This window comes from Chinchilla lanigera, unplaced genomic scaffold, assembly GCF_000276665.1.
Source record: "Chinchilla lanigera isolate Chin_1 unplaced genomic scaffold, ChiLan1.0 scaffold00083, whole genome shotgun sequence".
In the NCBI taxonomy this organism is placed as follows: Eukaryota; Metazoa; Chordata; class Mammalia; order Rodentia; family Chinchillidae; genus Chinchilla; species Chinchilla lanigera.
The window spans coordinates 8,533,637-8,544,729 of NW_004955484.1; the positions used below are offsets into that span (position 1 = coordinate 8,533,637).

Below are 11,093 nucleotides of genomic sequence, written 5' to 3' on the forward strand. Positions count from 1 at the left end.
CCCCAAAACTTAGAAGTATAGTTATATAACCTCAGATTTGGCAAGGGATTGTTAGATTCAATACTAAAAGCACAGGCAACAAAAGAAAGACTAGACCCAAGTGGACTTGATAAAAAGTTAAAAATGTTGTGCATCAAAGGACACTATCAAAAAAGTAAAAAGACAAACTATAGAACACAAAATAATAGCTACAAATCAAATATTTGATAAAAGTTTAGTACCCAGAATATATAAAGAACTCACAATGCATCAACAAAAAGAACTCAAGTAAAAAATGGGCACAGTCGCCGGGTGTGGGGGCACACACCTGTAATCCCAGCAAGCGGGAGGCTGAAGCAGGAGGATCGTTGCGAGTTCGAGACCAGCCTGTGCTACAAAGTGAGCTCACGGCCAGCCTGAACTGCACACGAGACCCTGTCTCAAAAAGACCAAAAAAAAAAGGGCACAGAATACGAACAGATGTTTCTCCAAAGATACAGAAATGATCAACAAGTGTAAGAAATGCTGTTTAAAAGACACTAATCACACTTGAAGTATACAACAGGAAATAAAACACCTCAAATATATAACAGGGTATAAACATTGGGAGGATTAAAAAAAGGGTCACTGATTGCTAAGGAAATGCAAATCAAACTCACATGATACCATTTCATACCCACCAGGATAACTTTAATTAAAAAAAAAAAAATTAAACCAGAAAGTAACAAGCATTCCTGAGGATGTGGAGAAACAAAAACCCTCAATACTGGTGACAATGTAAAGCAATATAAGCACTGTGAGAAACAGTCTGACAGTGCCTCAAAAATTAAATGAAGATTTATCATGACTGAGCAATTCCACACACGTATCATATCATTCATATCTGAGAAAATGAAAACATGTCTACATAGAAACACCTATACAAATGCTTTTAGAAGCACTGTTTATAATAGCCAAAAGGTAGAAAAAACTCAGATATTTCTCAACTGATGAATAAATAAGCAAATTGTGGTACCTTCCATGGAATACAAAAAGGAGCAAAGTTCTGACAGATACTACAATTTATTTTGTTTTTGTTTTTTAGATGCTACAATTAGAATGGACTTTGAAAATACTATGCTGCAGCTGGGTGTGGTGGGACACACCTGTGATCCTAGCACTAGGGAGGCTGAGGCAGAAGGATCGCTTTGAGTTTGAGGCCAGCCTGCACTACATAGTGAGACCCTGTCTCAAACAGACAAACAAACAAATACTATGCTAAGTCAAAGTTAGACAGAAAAGGTCACATTATTACATAGCTTTTATATATAAATCCAGCATAGGTAAACAGAAAGTAGAAGCTACCAAAGGATGTGAGGAGAAATGCAGAGTAATTAATTAATGGGTATTTTTTTATGGGGTGATAAAAAGTTTTGAATCTATTAGGAGTTGGTGGTTGCATTTAGTGTGGACCTGCTAAACACAATACAATAGTGTGATCCATCACCTACTGCAGGAGTTACGTACCAGAGACCCCTGCGATAGGTGGAAATCTGCCAAGTAGCGGCATTATATTTATTTTATTATTTATATATATTTTAAGGCTTTATAAACCCTTCCACACTGCTATAAACCTTTCCCACTCTCTTATTACCTTTCCCACACTCTTATAAACACTTCATATGCTCATAAATACTTTCTACACTCTTAAAACTACGCAATTTTAACAACAGGTAAAATTCTATAAGGGTACTTGATGTGAAGTGGACAAGGAAAGATGCTGAATGTATGGGCACAGTGTGGGAGAGCAAACAGACAGACGCTACAGTCACTGAGCCAATCAGCACCCAGGATACACAACACAGTGCTGTGGTTGGCCACCTTCCATTCCATCAGCCAAGAGTGTGCCCTGTACAACCTCACGTTGGCAAACTTGCACAAGCAGTAATGGCGTACTGCATTTCCACTGCATTTCCACTGTGTACAGCTGATGAAATACATACTGTATTTTACTTTGATTTAATGTTTGTTTGTTTGTTTTTTTTGCTTTTTGGGTTTTTTTTCTGGTACCAGGAATCGAACCCACAACCTTGCGCTTGCTAGACAGGTGCTATGCTGCTGAGCTAAATCCCCAGCCCTAATATTCTTTTGATATGTTTGAATTAATATTTTTTATATTTTATGTTGTTTTAAATTTTTTAGAAAAAAATAATTAAAATCATAAATATTATATAACCACCTACATACCACAAAATCCTACAACATAGCAAAAACTCCACAATACAGAATTAAATATGTATTTTTTAAAAACCCATGATACTGTGAAGTCGCAATAAGTGAACCATGATAGAGTGAGGGACAACTATATTTTTAAATGGCTGACTGGGTCAGGTGTGGTACATGCCAGCACTCATGATCAAGAGTTCTAGAGCAGTTTAGGCTACACAGCAAGTTCAAGGTCAGTCTAGCACAACCCTGTCTCAAAACAAGCACCTCAGTTTACAAAAAAAAGAACTGCCAAGAAAAGAAAGAGATTGAAGACACATTTACCCATGTTTTACTGAAACTTCACTAAACAGATATATTTTTTAATGATACAAATTCACAAGAACAAAAAGAACAGGATGAAACCATAGCAACGAAATTTTTAGATGCTGGAATGTAGAATAGTTGGTAACTGATTTAGGACCTGAAAAAGCTAAAACTTTATGCCAATTTAAGCCAACAATGAGGAAAGCCAAGAAACTGATTTGCAACAAAAAACCCCCTAACACTCAGTAAATGCATACCAGCTACTTTGGGAAACAGGGGTGAAGGCAAAGCTGAAAACAAGACTGATAGTTTGTTTAACGAGTTGCTAACCCTCTCCCCAAATTCCCACACCTCCCCACTCTAGGTGACATTTCCTTTAGGCAGAAGATAAAATTTTCCCAAGAGGTAAAAACAAGGTTGATTGAGAGAGATGACTGAAAACAGGGCAAGGAAATAAGTCTCTCTGAAATGTGTATGATGAAACCCTCAATCCTTTCCTACACTCTCACCTGACAGTACAACAGGATTATACTTATGGGCAAAAGACTACTAGATTCTTCTCTTGGGAATCTAACTGGCCCAAGAGAAAAGACATCAAGGGTAACCTAGTAAAAACTCCTGCAATGAGCCCTGCAGTTAGCAAGCATCATTGGTTACCAAAGAGCTAACAATAAGATTCTGGTGCACTATTTAATGAATAAGCAGATAGCAACAATCACCAAACATCTGAGAAAAGTTTTAATGTTAAGGACAGAGATGAAAGAAAGGAAAGAAAGAAAGAAAGATACAGTAAAATGGAACTTCAAAACTAAAAACAAAATTTATCCTTGATATTCTGACAGAAAAGATGATATTGTAAACCTGAAATAAGAACATGCCTGTATTTTAAACAAGCCAGACAAGCAACTCACTCAGAATCCACCTGGGAACCCCTCCTGTCTCAGGAGCTATTCCTGTTCCCCCCCAAATTTTCCTACTCTTAACCTCCATTGTTCCTTAGAATTCATTCTTCAACTTTGGGGAATATGAACTCAGTGACATCTAGCAAGTTGAGAGCTCCATTTTTCCCCTGTATCATTTTGGAGGACCCAGCAAGATAATGAGAAGGAGGTAAGAGTTTGCTTTTGTTTCACGGATTCTGACAAGTGGGCTTGTGGCAACCCATTTGGGAGGACCTCTCCTGTCTCTCAGGAGCTATTCCTATTCGCCAATAATTTTCCTACTCTTAAAAAAACAAAACAAAAAACAAAGCCAGGCATAGGGGCAAATACCTGTAAACGCCTACACTCTAGAGGCTGAGGCAGGAGGATTTTGAGTTTGAAGCCAGCTTGGGCTATAAGGTGAAATCTCATCTAAAAACAATAAAAACAACGGTGATGATGATGATGACATCATCATCATAATAAGAAAGAGCTCCTAGAAGATAAAACTTGTTAGCCAGGTGCAGTGAAGCAGTGGTACATAACAAGACTGTCTCAAAAAAGAAAAAAAGAAAAGAAAAGAAAAGAAAAGAGAAAAGAGAAAAGAGAATTTTTTTTGGTACTGGGAATGAAACTGAGGACCCTGAGCTTGCCAGGGAGGTGCTGTGCCACTGAACTATACTCCCAGCTGAAAATTTGTTTAATATACAAATAACATAAACAATATACCATTTTATTTATAAGCCTTATGATTGAAAGAGTCAAAGCAAAACTGAATCTGGCACTGGTCCTACCTATAATTTCAGCTGTACGAAAGGCTGAGGCAAGAGGATTACAAATCTGAGGCTACCCTGGGCTAGTTAGCAAGACTGTCTCAAAACAAAATGGCCTGGGGAGATAGCTCAGCTGCAGACTGCAAGCCTAGCACATGCATGCCCTGGGTTCAATATCTATATGAAAGAGGCTGAAAGACTAAATTGAAGAAAACTCTCAAAGATGTAAGCAAACTGAAATAGGAAAAAAATATTACAATATGTCCCACTGTTGAAAACTGAAAGTTTCAGAGGAAAATAGAAAATGTAGCGGAAAAAATAATCACTGAATGTTTAGCATTGTGTTTGTTTCAGCAACACAATGAAATGTCTAGCGTAACCAATAAAAACAGACTCATATTGACACATATTATGAAGAATTAGAACACAAAGAACCTGTAAGACTGGAAAGAGAGAAACAACATATACATGAAGAAGAGAGAATTAGAATGGCATCACACTTGGAATAAGTACAATAAGAATATTGTAAGACAAATAGGAGTTAATAAACTATCAACTGGCTAAAGCCAAAACTTCACACTGTGCTTTGATAGAATTTCACACAGATACTCATTTTTACCATATCCCACCAATGCAGCAAGTACATACTTCCTGACAAGAATTTTTTTTAAAGCAATGAAGCCAGGCGTGGTGGTAATCACACTTGTAATCCCAGTACTCAGGACACTGAGGCAGGAGGATTGCTGTGAGTTTGAGGCCAGCTGCGCTACATAGTGAGTTCAAGGCCAGCCTGAACTAAATAGCAAAACCTTGTCTTAAAAAAAAAAAAAAAAAAAGCAAGACTGTCACTGACTTTAGTTTCTATCACAGCTGGAAAAAAATAATTAATACTAATTCTCGGGGCTGGGGATTTAGCTCAGTGGCAAAGCACAAGGTCGTGAGTTCAGTTCCTGGTACCGGAGAAAAAAAAAAAAAATACTAATTCTCATGAAAATAGAAAAAAAGCAGAAGAATCATTCAGCAACTTATCATTACTATGCTTGATTATGAGGACAAAATAGCACAGAAATGGTGCTGTAATTACAACTTAACAACCACATATTGGAAAAAATAAGATCACAATTTTATTTTTTAAATTTTTTGTTTTTGTTTTTGTTTTTTTCCAGTACTGGGAATCAAACTCACGACCTTGCACTTGCCAGGCAGGCGCTGCACTGCTGAGCTAAATCCCCAAGATCACAATTTTAGACATCTAAGAAACACAGAACATGTACTACTACGATTTTATAAAAAGTAAAAGCCAAAGTAGTTTTCTCATAAAAGAGTCATTACACTGATCTACAAGGTAAAAAGAAGAAGGAGAAAATCAAGTCTACTTACATTATAGTGATGTCTCTGAGTTCATCTCATGTGATTTTCTCACCAACAGGGCAGGAAAACATGACAGCCCTCAGGAGGGAAGTTATTGTTTTAAAAACAGTGACCCATAGCTATCAGCACTTAGAATGAATCCCTCTCAAATTACTTATAAATAAGCAATACAAAGATTTTAAACATTCATTTTCCAAATATTATACTATTCATATTAGTTATACACAATGGCTAGTAGTATTATAGAAGAGGAAACTCAAAATGAAGCCTGGGGACAGGGAATCTTAAAAATAAAAAGTAAAGGAGGTAGTCTGGTTAGGATTCCAACACAAATACAGAATGAGTTAAGACCATACTAGACAAAAGTTGGACTGTGTATCATATTTAGGAGGAAGCATGGATTACCTACCACAAATGCAAGGTGAAGCTCTATGAGAAAAACACAATGAAGATCATAGACTTTAGAGTCAAATACACCATTCACTAGCTACTTGACCTTCATCAATTAATCTGTCTCAGTTTCAATTACCTTATCTGTAAACTGAGGCTAATACCTACACTGAAAATGTTGCTGTGATGATTCTAAATAATGTGTATTAACACCTAGCATCATATCTGGAACTGACACCAAATGTTAAGATTTATTATATCTAACACTGACTAGAACAAGAACAAATTTAGGTCTCAAAAATCTGCACATTACTATTGATTATAATTTTTAAGTCAGTGGTAGAGTTCCATTACTTAAAAACTAACAGTAGTCTCACACAGTGGCGTGCTCCTGTAATTCCAGCTACTAGAAGGCTAAGGCAGGAGGACCACTTGATCCCAGGAGTTCAAGACCAGCCTAGGCAAAAAAACAAAAACAAAACAATGAAACTAGCCTAGGCAACACAGCAAGGCCTACCTCAAAAAAAACAAAAAACTAGTAGCACTGCCAGGCCTGGTAATAATCCATGATGCCTGTAATCCTAGTGTTCAGGGAGACTGAGACAGGAGGATCACAAATTCAAGCCCAGGCTAGGGAATTTAAAGACTTAATGAAATCCTGTCTGGAAAAAAAAAAAAAAAGCTGAGGACATAGCTTATCTTGAAGGCCCTGGGTTCAATCCCTAGTACGATAAATGAACATGGAAAGATTAACAGTATCAATGATCAGACAGATTAATTAACTTGATGAAGGTCAGGTGGGAACAAAACAAAACAAAAATAATGCTATAAGCATCACAATATCTGACTCCAAAACATACAACACATCTATAGTTACTAAAACAGCATGATACTGGCATTAAACCAGAGACACATACCAATCAAAAAGAAAACCCAGAAATTAATCCACACTGATATGGTCAGTTGATTTCTGACAAGGGCACCAAGAACACGGAAGAAAGACAGTCTCTTCAAGAAATACTGTTGAGGAAACTGGATATGCATATGCATAAAAATGCAACTAGCTTTTTTTTTTTTTTTTTTTTTTTTTGGTTTTTCTCCGGTACCGGGAACCGAACTCACGACCTTGCGCTTGCCAGGCAGGCGCTTTTTGCCGCTGAGCTAAATCCCCAGCCCCGCAACTAGCTCTTTTTCTCATACAAAACTAGCTCTCTTTCTCACACAAAAATCATCTCAAAATAGATCTAAAGTCTAAATCTTAAACCAGAAACCACAAAATTACAGGACACAGGAGAAACACTTCAAGATACTGGTATAGCAAGCTGGGCATAGTGGCACACGCCTATAATCCCAGCACTGGGGAGGCTGAGGCCGGAGGATCCTTGCAAGTTCGAGACCAGCCTGGGCTACAAAGTGAGCTCAAGGCCAGCTTCAACTGCATAGCTAGACCCTGTCTCATAAAAAAAAAAAAAAAAAAAAAAAAAGATACTGGTATAGGAAATAATTTTTTAAATAAGTCTCCAAAAGCACAGACAATAAAAGGAAAAGATAGACGAGTGGGATTATATCAAACTGAGAAGCTCCTGCACAGCAAAAGAAAGAATAGATTCAGACAATCTACAAAATGAGATAAAATATTTGGTTTTTGTTTGTTTTCTTTTTTTTTTTTTTTTTTTTTTTTTTTTTTTGAGACAAGGTCTCACTATGTAGTGCAGGCTGGTCTTGAACTCACTTATATAGCCCAGACCTGCCTTGAATTCACTGCAATTCTCCTGCCTCAGCCTCCTGAGTGCTGAGATTACAGGGATGCACCACTATGCCTGGCCAGAATGGTATAAAATATTTGTAAGTGGTACATAACCCAGGAACTGACATCAGACTATATAAGAAACCCAAAAGGATGAACCAAAAAAATTTCAATTTAAAAATGGGCTAAAACTGAACACTTTGTATTTTATCTTACTTTATTTCATTTTTTTGAGACAGGGTTTTGCTATGCAATTCAGGCTGGCCTTGGACTCACTCTATAGCTCAGGCTGGCCTTGAACTTGCATCAATCCTACTGCCTCAGCTCCCCGAGTGCTGAGATTACAGGCGTGTACCACCATGCCCGGCTTTGAACTGAACACTTTTTAAAAGACATAAAAACAGCCAACAAATACGTGAAAAAATGCTCAATTTCATGAATCACCAGAGAAATACAAGTCAAAACCACAATGAGATATCATCTCACCCCAGTTAAAATGGCAAAAAGACAAGTAAAATATACTGGCTATTTGGAGAAGGAAATTTATACACTGTTGGCAGAAATATAAATTAGTATGCCATTATGAAAAAGAGTACAGAGATTCCTCAAAAACTAAAAATAGAAGTATCACATGATCCAGCAATTCCACTGCTGGGCATACATTCAAAGGAGATGAAATCTTTATACCAAAGAGAGACTTGCATCCCCATGTTTACTGGAGTACTATTCACAACAGCTGAAATATGTGATCAATCCAGATGTCCTTCAGCAGAGGAATGGATAAACAAAGTGTGGTATACAAGTATTTACACAATGGAATACTATTCAGCCATTTTAAAACTTCTATCATTTGTAGCAACATAAACAGAAATGGAGAACATTATGTTGAGTGAAACAATGCAGACACAGAAAGACAAATACCACACTGGATGGAATAGTGGTCAGTAAAGATGGGGAAGAAAAGGAAGAAGGAAGGAAAGAAATTAAAAGCGACTTTTAGGAACTGGGAAGGATGTGGGAGGAGGGGTCAAGCTGAGAGTAGAAGCGTAGATGGACATAATCACTGCATGAGGTATGCATATATGGAAATATCACAGTGAATCCCATTAATTCATATAATTAATGTGTCAATAATTATAGTAATAATAAAAGAAACTCCTAAAAAAGGAAAAGCTTTCCTGAAACCTGAGTTCTTCTAAGTTCTCTTTTCCTTGACCTCTAAATCACTAGTTCTCAACAGAAGACAATTTTATTCACCAAGTGACATCTGGTCATGTCTGGAGACTTGTTTCGGTTGTCACCACTAGAAAAGCAGTCCTAGCACGAGATGAGGAGAGGCCAGAGATATTAGTAAACACTCTATAGTACACAGGTCAACTCCCAATAAGAAAAATTTCTTCAGCTCAAAATGTCAATAGTGCCAAGTTGAGAGACCTTTCTCTAAAACTGAATTTCTAAAAAGCTAAAAAGTGTATTGTCACTGTCTCCACTTTCTGACTTTTCAATGTCATCTGGCTTCAGATCACATGTATCCAGCAAAACAGATCTTAATAATAGCCACAGTCATCTGAATTGCCAAATCCAATTCAGATGAATCTTCAGCCTTCACTTTTATCAATTTCCCTGAAGTAGTAAAGAGAAACCACTCCTCTTTCTTAAAAATCCTCTTTTTGAAAGACATTAATGAAGATAAAAGCAGAAAATAAGCAAACTGAAAAACCAGTGTAAAAAAAATCAACGAAACAAAACGTGTCTGAGAAAATAAAGTGAACTGAAAACTTAGGTTCACACAAAAACCTGTACACAACTCTACAAATTTATTCGTGATGGTGAAGTACCAGAAGAAATCACAATGTCTTTCAACAGACAAATAAGTTAGCTACAGTACATTCATACAATGAAGCACTCTCCAGTGGTAAAAAGGAACTGGCTATTAATTCACACAAATCTGAATTTTAAATACATTTTGTTAGCTGAAAGAAACCAAACATTGAGAGAATTTTTAAGGTAATGTAACTGTTTTATATATTACTGGGACAACAGATTTCTGTACCTCTGTCAAAACCCATAGAACTAAACATCACAAATATAAAACTTTAATACAGGTAAATTAAAAAACAAAAATTAACCAGGAGGGATTTGGAGTATAGCTCATTGGTACAGTGTTTGCCTACCGTGCTTGAGGGGGTTTGCTCCTCAGCCTAAATAACTTTGAGAAATGAAGGTTTTTTGCTTTGTTTTATTTTGTTTTCTGAGACAGGGTCTCCCTATGTAATTTCGGCTGGCCTTGAACTCACTTTGTAGCCCAGGCTGGCCTCAAACTCACAGCAATTCTCCTGCCTCAACCTCCCAAGTACTGGGATTGCAGGCGTGAGATACTACATCTGGCAGAAATGAAGTTTTGATTATAAGAAACTATAAGGCTAAGAAAAAAAGGAACTGTGCCTAAACATTAAACTCTAATTGGCAAAACTTTCTCATTAGTGGTATGAGTTAACAATTTTTATTTTCTATAGCCCAGCAATCCACCTGCCTCATCTTCCTGCGTGCTGGGATTATAGGCACACACCACCATGTATGGCCTGTGTTAACAATTTTCTTTTCTCCATTCCCCCATCCCAATTTCTTTCCTTTTGAAGTTTCTTCCCATTTTACAGTATCTATTGTACATTTTGGATCTTATTTATTCTTTCAGCTTCTCACACTAGGGAGACAATACCATGTTTACAAATGTGCACCTGGTTTATTTCACTTATGAGTATGGTCTCAAGTTGCATCCATTTACCTATAAAAGTCTCCAGTTTATCCTTTCTAGCTGAGTAGTACTCTACTATATAAAAAGACCACATCTTTTTTATCCATTCCTTGGTTGACAGCCATTTGGGTTATTTCCAAGATTTAGCTACTACAAATTGTGAGCAGCTTTCTTTGTAACACCCCAAACCTGAAAACAATCTAAAGGTCCATCAATACATGAATCCAGGTCCAAACAAACTGGGGTATATATACATAATGGAAATGAATCCACAATAAAGATGAATTACCTATCAATACCCTCGAGTAACATGGATGAACCTGAAACTAACAATGACAAAGGAAAATGCCAGACCAAAAAAAGAATATATACTTTGTGTGTTGGTTTGGTGCTTATTTTGCAAGGGGAACAACATAATACAGGACACATACTTTATATGATTATTTATAAGTCACCCAAGAACAGTATACAAAAGAGTACAGGGAATCTGTCCACACACTAAGATCAAGGAATCCAGCTGAGGGCCTGGATCCCACAACCATGTCCTACATGAGTTGAGCTGAATACCCAGAACTCATAACAATGCTTCCCATGAATCCAACTGGAGGCCCAGAGCCCATGACAACGTCTCCTGCAGACCTGTTTCA

The 11,093-nt window shown here is 37.1% G+C and overlaps 1 protein-coding gene and 1 long non-coding RNA gene across 3 annotated transcripts in view; one reads left to right on the forward strand and one right to left on the reverse strand.

Annotated features, from left to right (window-relative positions):
• The window catches only part of Nfatc3 (nuclear factor of activated T-cells, cytoplasmic, calcineurin-dependent 3), a 124,241-nt gene that overhangs the window by 99,872 nt on the left and 13,276 nt on the right, over nucleotides 1–11,093 (reverse strand). The window lies entirely within an intron of this gene.
• LOC102011319 overlaps nucleotides 1–11,093 on the forward strand; it is a 26,908-nt gene that overhangs the window by 2,918 nt on the left and 12,897 nt on the right. The window contains exon 2 of the long non-coding RNA XR_263894.2: nucleotides 3,491–3,600. This is a non-coding gene — a long non-coding RNA (uncharacterized LOC102011319). The remainder of the gene's footprint in view (nucleotides 1–3,490; nucleotides 3,601–11,093) is intronic.